The 7,500-nt window shown below is 42.9% G+C and overlaps 1 protein-coding gene across 1 annotated transcript in view; it reads left to right on the forward strand.

Moving 5' to 3' along the window:
- The window catches only part of LOC127907896 (sodium channel and clathrin linker 1-like), a 40,057-nt gene that overhangs the window by 747 nt on the left and 31,810 nt on the right, over positions 1–7,500 (forward strand). The window lies entirely within an intron of this gene.

The raw sequence follows: 7,500 nt of genomic DNA on the forward strand, positions 1-7,500 counted from the left end.
CATGTACTAGTCTGTGGCGACCTAAATGCCAGAAGGACTGATCACCCCAATCCACAAAAGTGGAGACAAATTTGACCCCAATAACTACAGGTGGAATATGTGTCAACAGTAACCTTGGGAAAATCCTCTGCATATTATTAACAGCAGACCCGTACATTTCCTCAATGAAAACAATGTACTGAGCAAATATCAAATTGGCTTTTTACCAATTACCGTACAACAGACCATGTATTCACCCTGCACACCCTAATTGACAACCAAACAAACCAAAACAAAGGCAAAGTCTTCTCATGCTTTGTTGATTTCTTAAAAAAGCCTTCGATTTCAATTTGGCATGGTCTGCTATAAACTGATGGAAAGTGGTGTTGGGGGTAAAACATACGACATTATAAAATCCATGTACACAAACAAGTGTGTGGTAAAATTGGCAAAAACACACACATTTCTTCACACAGGGTCGTGGGTTAGACAGGGGATGCAGCTTAAGCCCCACCTCTTCAACATATATATCAACGAATTGGCGCGGGCATTAGAAAAAGGTCAGCACCGCTCCCCTGCTAGAATCGACAAGTCAAATGTCTGCTGTTTGCTGATGATCTGGTGCTCTGTTACCAACCAAGGAGGGCCTACAGCAGCACCTAGATATTATGCACAGATTCTGTCAGACCTGGGCCCTGACAGTAATCTCAGTAAGACCAAAAATAATGGTGTTCCAAAAGGTCCAGTCACCAGGACCACAAATACAAATTCCATCTAGACACTGTTGCCCTAGAGCACACAAAAACTATACATACCTTGGCCTAAACATCAGCGCCAGGTAACTTCCACAAAGCTGTGAGCGATCTGAGAGACAAGGCAAGAAGGGCATTCTATGCCATCAAAAGAAACATAAATTTCAACATACCAATTAGGATTTGGCTAAAAATACTTGAATCAGTCATAGAGCCCATTGCCCTTTGTGGTTGTGAGGTCTGGGGTCCGCTCACCAACCAAGACTTCACAAAATGGGACAAACACCAAATTGAGACTCTGCACGCAGAATTCTGCAAAAATATCGTCCGTGTACAACGTAAAACACCAAATAATGCATGCAGAGCAGAATTAGGCCGATACCCACTAATTATCCAAATCAGAAAAGAGCCGTTAAATTCTACAACCACCTAAAAGGAAGCGATTCACAAACCTTCCATAACAAAGCCATCACCTACAGAGATGAACCTGGAGAAGAGTCCCCTAAGCAAGCTGGTCCTGGGGCTCTGTTCACAAAACAAACACACCCTACAGAGCCCCAGGACAACAGCACAATTAGACCCAACCAAATCATGAGAAAACAAAAAGATAATTACTTAACACATTGGAAAGAATTAACAAAAAAACAGAGCAAACTAGAATGCTATTTGGCCCTACACAGAGAGTACACAGCGGCAGAATACCTGACCACTGTGACTGACCCAAATTAAGGAAAGCTTTGACTATGTACAGACTCAGTGAGCATAGCCTTGCTATGTGAGAAAGGCCGCCGTAGGCAGACATGGCTCTCAGAGAAGACAGGCTATGTGCTCACTGCCCACAAAATGAGGTGAAACTGAGCTGCACTTCCTAACCTCCTGCCCAATGTATGACCATATTAGAGATACATATTTCCCCCAGATTACACAGATCCACAAGAATTCGAAAACAAATCCAATTTTGAAAAACTCCCATATCTTTTGGGTGAAATTCCACAGTGTCCCATCACAGCAGCAAGATTTGTGACCTGTTGCCACGAGAAAAGGGCAACCAGTGAAGAACAAACACCATTGTAAATACAACCCATATTTATGCTTATTCATTTTTATCTTGTGTCCTTTAACTATTTGTACATTGTATATATATATATATATAATATGACATTTGTAATGTCTTTACTGTTTTTAAACTTCTGTATGTGTAATGTTTACTGTTAATTTTTGTTGTTTTTCACTTTATATATTCACTTTGTATGTTGTCTACCTCACTTGCTTTGGCAATGTTAACACATGTTTCCCATGCCAATAAAGCCCTTGAATTGAATTGAATTGAATTGACAGAGAGAGAGGGAGAGAGAGTGAGAAGAGAGAGAGAGAGAGAGGGGGAGAGAGGGAGGAAGAGTGAGAGGGACAGAGAGAGAGGAGAGAGGAGGGGGCAGAGAGAGGGAGAGAGAGAGAGGAGCAGAGAGAGAGGGAGAGAGAGAGGGAGAGTGAGAGAGAGAGGGGCAGAGAGAGGGACCCAGAGAGAGAGAGAGGGAGAGAGAGAGAGGAGAGAGGAGAGGAGAGAGAGAGAGAGAGAGAGAGAGAGAGAGAGAGAGAGATGACAATGAACAGTCTTTCATATTGACGGTGAAGTTCAGTGAGTAAACCTTGACTCCTCATGGCGTCATCATCATGTTCGTCTAAACTCCATCAATGTCTTTTTTGTTCGTCCTTCTAAGGCGTGATTGTGGGGAAGAGTTGTGTCCTCTTCCCCCATGTTATAATATCTCTCTCATCTATGTAGGTATTTGTTCTTCTTTCTGTGTTTGTCCATTGATCTTCCTCTCCTTGATCTGTTGACTTGTAAACCGTTGTCAATGCCAGAGAGACAGGGTGAGTGGGCACATGTGGTTTGTTGTATGTTGTGTTCTCTTCTCTCCTCTCTCTCTCTCTCTTTCTCTCTCTCTCTCTCTCTCTCTCTCTCTCTCTCTCTCTCTCTCTCTCTCTCTCTCTCTCTCTCTCTCTCTCTCTCTCTCCTCTCTCTCTCTCTCTCTCTCTCTCTCTCTCTCCGTCTCAGGTCAAAATCACAATATTGTCACTCTGCTATGACTATGATAAAACAGGAAACGAGTATTGAAACGAGTATTGAATCAATTTGCTTGAAAAGTCATGGGTTGTGCTTGTTTCACCTGCCACCTGTGTCCTGTCTGTGTCCTGTCTGTGTCCTGTCTGTGTCCTGTCTGTGTCCTGTCATTGTCCTGTCTGTGTCCTGTCTGTGTCCTGTCAGTGTCCTGTCTGTGTCCTGTCCGTGTCCTGTCATTGTCCTGTCTGTGTCCTGTCAGTGTCCTGTCTGTGTCCTGTCTGTGTCCTGTCCGTGTCCTGTCCGTGTCCTGTCCGTGTCCCGTGTCCTGTCTGTGTCCTGTCTGTGTCCTGTCTGTGTCCTGTCCGTGTCCTGTCTGTGTCCGGTCAGTGTCCTGTCTGTGTCCTGTCATTGTCCTGTCATTGTCCTGTCTGTGTCCTGTCATTGTCCTGTCTGTGTCCTGTCAGTGTCCTGTCTGTGTCCTGTCAGTGTCCTGTCATTGTCCTGTCTGTGTCCTGTCAGTGTCCTGTCTGTGTCCTGTCTGTGTCCTGTCAGTGTCCTGTCTGTGTCCTGTCAGTGTCCTGTCTGTGTCCTGTCTGTGTCCTGTCATTGTCCTGTCTGTGTCCTGTCAGTGTCCTGTCTGTGTCCTGTCATTGTCCTCTCTGTGTCCTGTCTGTGTCCTGTCATTGTCCTCTCTGTGTCCTGTCAGTGTCCTGTCTGTGTCCTGTCTGTGTCCTGTCCGTGTCCTGTCCGTGTCCTGTCCGTGTCCTGTATGTGTCCTGTCTGTGTCCTGTCAGTGTCCTGTCTGTGTCCTGTCAGTGTCCTGTCTGTGTCCTGTCCGTGTCCTGTCATTGTCCTGTCTGTGTCCCTGTCAGTGTCCTGTCTGTGTCCTGTCTGTGTCCTGTCCGTGTCCTGTCCGTGTCCTGTCCGTGTCCTGTCTGTGTCCTGTCTGTGTCCTGTCTGTGTCCTGTCCGTGTCCTGTCCGTGTCCTGTATGTGTCCTGTCTGTGTCCTGTCTGTGTCCTGTCTGTGTCCTGTCATTGTCCTGTCATTGTCCTGTCATTGTCCTGTCCGCGTCCTGTCTGTGTCCTGTCTGTGTCCTGTCATTGTCCTGTCATTCTCCTGTCATTGTCCTGTCATTGTCCTGTCCGTGTCCTGTCTGTGTCCTGTCATTGTCCTGTCATTGTCCTGTCTGTGTTCTGTCATTGTCCTGTCATTGTCCTGTCATTGTCCTGTCATTGTCCTGTCCGTGTCCTGTCTGTGTCCTGTCATTGTCCTGTCATTGTCCTGTCATTGTCCTGTCTGTGTCCTGTCCGTGTCCTGTCATTGTCCTGTCATTGTCCTGTCTGTGTCCCTGTCATTGTCTCTGTCATTGTCCTGTCGTGTCCTGTCATTGTCTCTGTCATTGTCCTGTCTGTGTCCTGTCATTGTCCTGTCATTGTCCTGTCCGTGTCCTGTCATTGTCCTCTCATTGTCCTGTCCGTGTCCTGTCATTGTCCTGTCATTGTCCTGTCTGTGTCCTGTCATTGTCCTGTCATTGTCCTGTCATTGTCCTGTCATTGTCCTGTCTGTGTCCTGTCATTGTCCTGTCTGTGTCCTGTCAGTGTCCTGTCCGTGTCCTGTCATTGTCCTGTCTGTGTCCTGTCTGTGTCCTGTCTGTGTCCTGTCTGTGTCCTGTCCGTGTCCTGTCCGTGTCCTGTCCGTATCCTGTCATTGTCCTGTCAGTGTCCTGTCAGTGTCCTGTCTGTGTCCTGTCTATGTCCTGTCTATGTCCTGTCATTGTCCTGTCTGTGTCCTGTCAGTGACCTGTCTGTGTCCTGTCATTGTCCTCTCTGTGTCCTGTCTGTGTCCTGTCATTGTCCTCTCTGTGTCCTGTCTGTGTCCTGTCACTGTGTCTTTTTATGCAAGTGAGGTTTGTTGCCTTATGTGTCTTGTTGGTAATCGAATTACCTCTTGTGATCGAATTACCTCTTGTGATCTAATTACCTCTTGTGATCTAATTACCTCTTGTGATCTAATTACCTATTGTGATCTAATTACCTATTGTGATCTAATGACCTCTTGTGATCTAATGACCTATTGTGATCTAATTACCTCTTGTGATCTAATGACCTCTTGTGATCTAATTACCTCTTGTGATCTAATTACCTCTTGTGATCTAATTACCTCTTGTGATCTAATTACCTCTTGTGATCTAATTACCTCTTGTGATCTAATTACCTCTTGTGATCTAATTACCTCTTGTGATCTAATGACCTCTTGTGATCTAATTACCTCTTGTGATCTAATTACCTCTTGTGATCTAATTACCTCTTGTGATCTAATTACCTCTTGTGATCTAATGACCTCTTGTGATCTAATGACCTCTTGTGATCTAATTACCTCTTGTGATCTAATTACCTATTGTGATCTAATTACCTATTGTGATCTAATTACCTCTTGTGATCTAATTACCTATTGTGATCTAATTACCTCTTGTGATCTAATGACCTCTTGTGATCTAATTACCTATTGTGATCTAATTACCTATTGTGATCTAATTACCTATTGTGATCTAATTACCTCTTGTGATCTAATTACCTCTTGTGATCTAATTACCTCTTGTGATCTAATTACCTCTTGTGATCTAATTACCTATTGTGATCTAATGACCTATTGTGATCTAATTACCTCTTGTGATCTAATGACCTCTTGTGATCTAATTACCTCTTGTGATCTAATGACCTATTGTGATCTAATTGCCTCTTGTGATCTAATGACCTCTTGTGATCTAATTACCTCTTGTGATCTAATTGCCTCTTGTGATCTAATGACCTCTTGTGATCTAATTGCCTCTTGTGATCTAATTACCTCTTGTGATCTAATTGCCTCTTGTGATCTAATTGCCTCTTGTGATCTAATTACCTCTTGTGATCTAATTACCTCTTGTGATCTAATTACATCTTGTGATCTAATTACCTCTTGTGATCTAATTACCTCTTGTGATCTAATTACCTATTGTGATCTAATGACCTCTTGTGATCTAATTACCTCTTGTGATCTAATTACCTCTTGTGATCTAATTACCTCTTGTGATCTAATTACCTCCTCGTGATCTAATTACCTCTTGTGATCTAATTACCTCTTGTGATCTAATTACCTCTTGTGATCTAATGACCTCTTGTGATCTAATTACCTCTTGTGATCTAATGACCTATTGTGATCTAATTACCTCTTGTGATCTAATTACCTATTGTGATCTAATTACCTATTGTGATCTAATGACCTCTTGTGATCTAATGACCTATTGTGATCTAATTACCTCTTGTGATCTAATTACCTATTGTGATCTAATGACCTCTTGTGATCTAATGACCTATTGTGATCTAATTACCTATTGTGATCTAATGACCTCTTGTGATCTAATGACCTATTGTGATCTAATGACCTATTGTGATCTAATTACCTCTTGTGATCTAATTACCTATTGTGATCTAATGACCTCTTGTGATCTAATGACCTATTGTGATCTAATTACCTATTGTGATCTAATTACCTATTGTGATCTAATTACCTATTGTGATCTAATTACCTCTTGTGATCTAATTACCTCTTGTGATCTAATTACCTCTTGTGATCTAATGACCTCTTGTGATCTAATTACCTCTTGTGATCTAATTACCTCTTGTGATCTAATTACCTATTGTGATCTAATTACCTCTTGTGATCTAATTACCTCTTGTGATCTAATGACCTCTTGTGATCTAATTACCTCTTGTGATCTAATGACCTCTTGTGATCTAATTACCTCTTGTGATCTAATTACCTCTTGTGATCTAATTACCTCTTGTGATCTAATTACCTCTTGTGATCTAATGACCTCTTGTGATCTAATGACCTCTTGTGATCTAATTGCCTCTTGTGGGATTCATAAAGTTTACTCAATTCAATGCTGCAGACCTCAAGGCCTGGATCTGAGACCAGACTGCAAACCTTGTTAATGTGTTCATTGCTGCTGTCTATAGTTTATGTCTCTCATTATGATGGCTAATTTAATATTTGTCTGGCCTTAATGAGGTGATGCACCCCTCGCAATGGGGTGTGTGTGTGTGTGTGCGTGTTTGTTTGTGTGTGTGTGGGTGTAGATATGTGTGTGTGTGTGTTTGTGTGTTTGTGTGTGTGAAACTCCTAGGTGGTTTAGTCCTCTCTGTTTGATCTAAGGTGATACGCTACACCTGTTCACTGCAGCAATATCACCAACACACACATCAACACACACATCAACACACACATCAACACAGACCAACACACACGTCAACACACACATCAACACACACATCAACACAGACCAACACACACATCAACACACACATCAACACACACATCAACACACACATCAACACACACATCAACACACACATCAACACACACATCAACACACACATCAACACAGACCACACACATCAACACACACATCAACACAGACCAACACACACATCAACACACACATCAACACAGACCAACACACACATCAACACACACATCAACACAGACCAACACACACGTCAACACACACATCAACACACACATCAACACAGACCAACACACACATCAACACACACATCAACACACACATCAACACAGACCAACACACACATCAACACACACATCAACACACACCAACACACACATCAACACACACATCAACACAGACCAACACACACATCAACAC

Source organism: Oncorhynchus keta, chromosome 16, assembly GCF_023373465.1.
Source record: "Oncorhynchus keta strain PuntledgeMale-10-30-2019 chromosome 16, Oket_V2, whole genome shotgun sequence".
In the NCBI taxonomy this organism is placed as follows: Eukaryota; Metazoa; Chordata; class Actinopteri; order Salmoniformes; family Salmonidae; genus Oncorhynchus; species Oncorhynchus keta.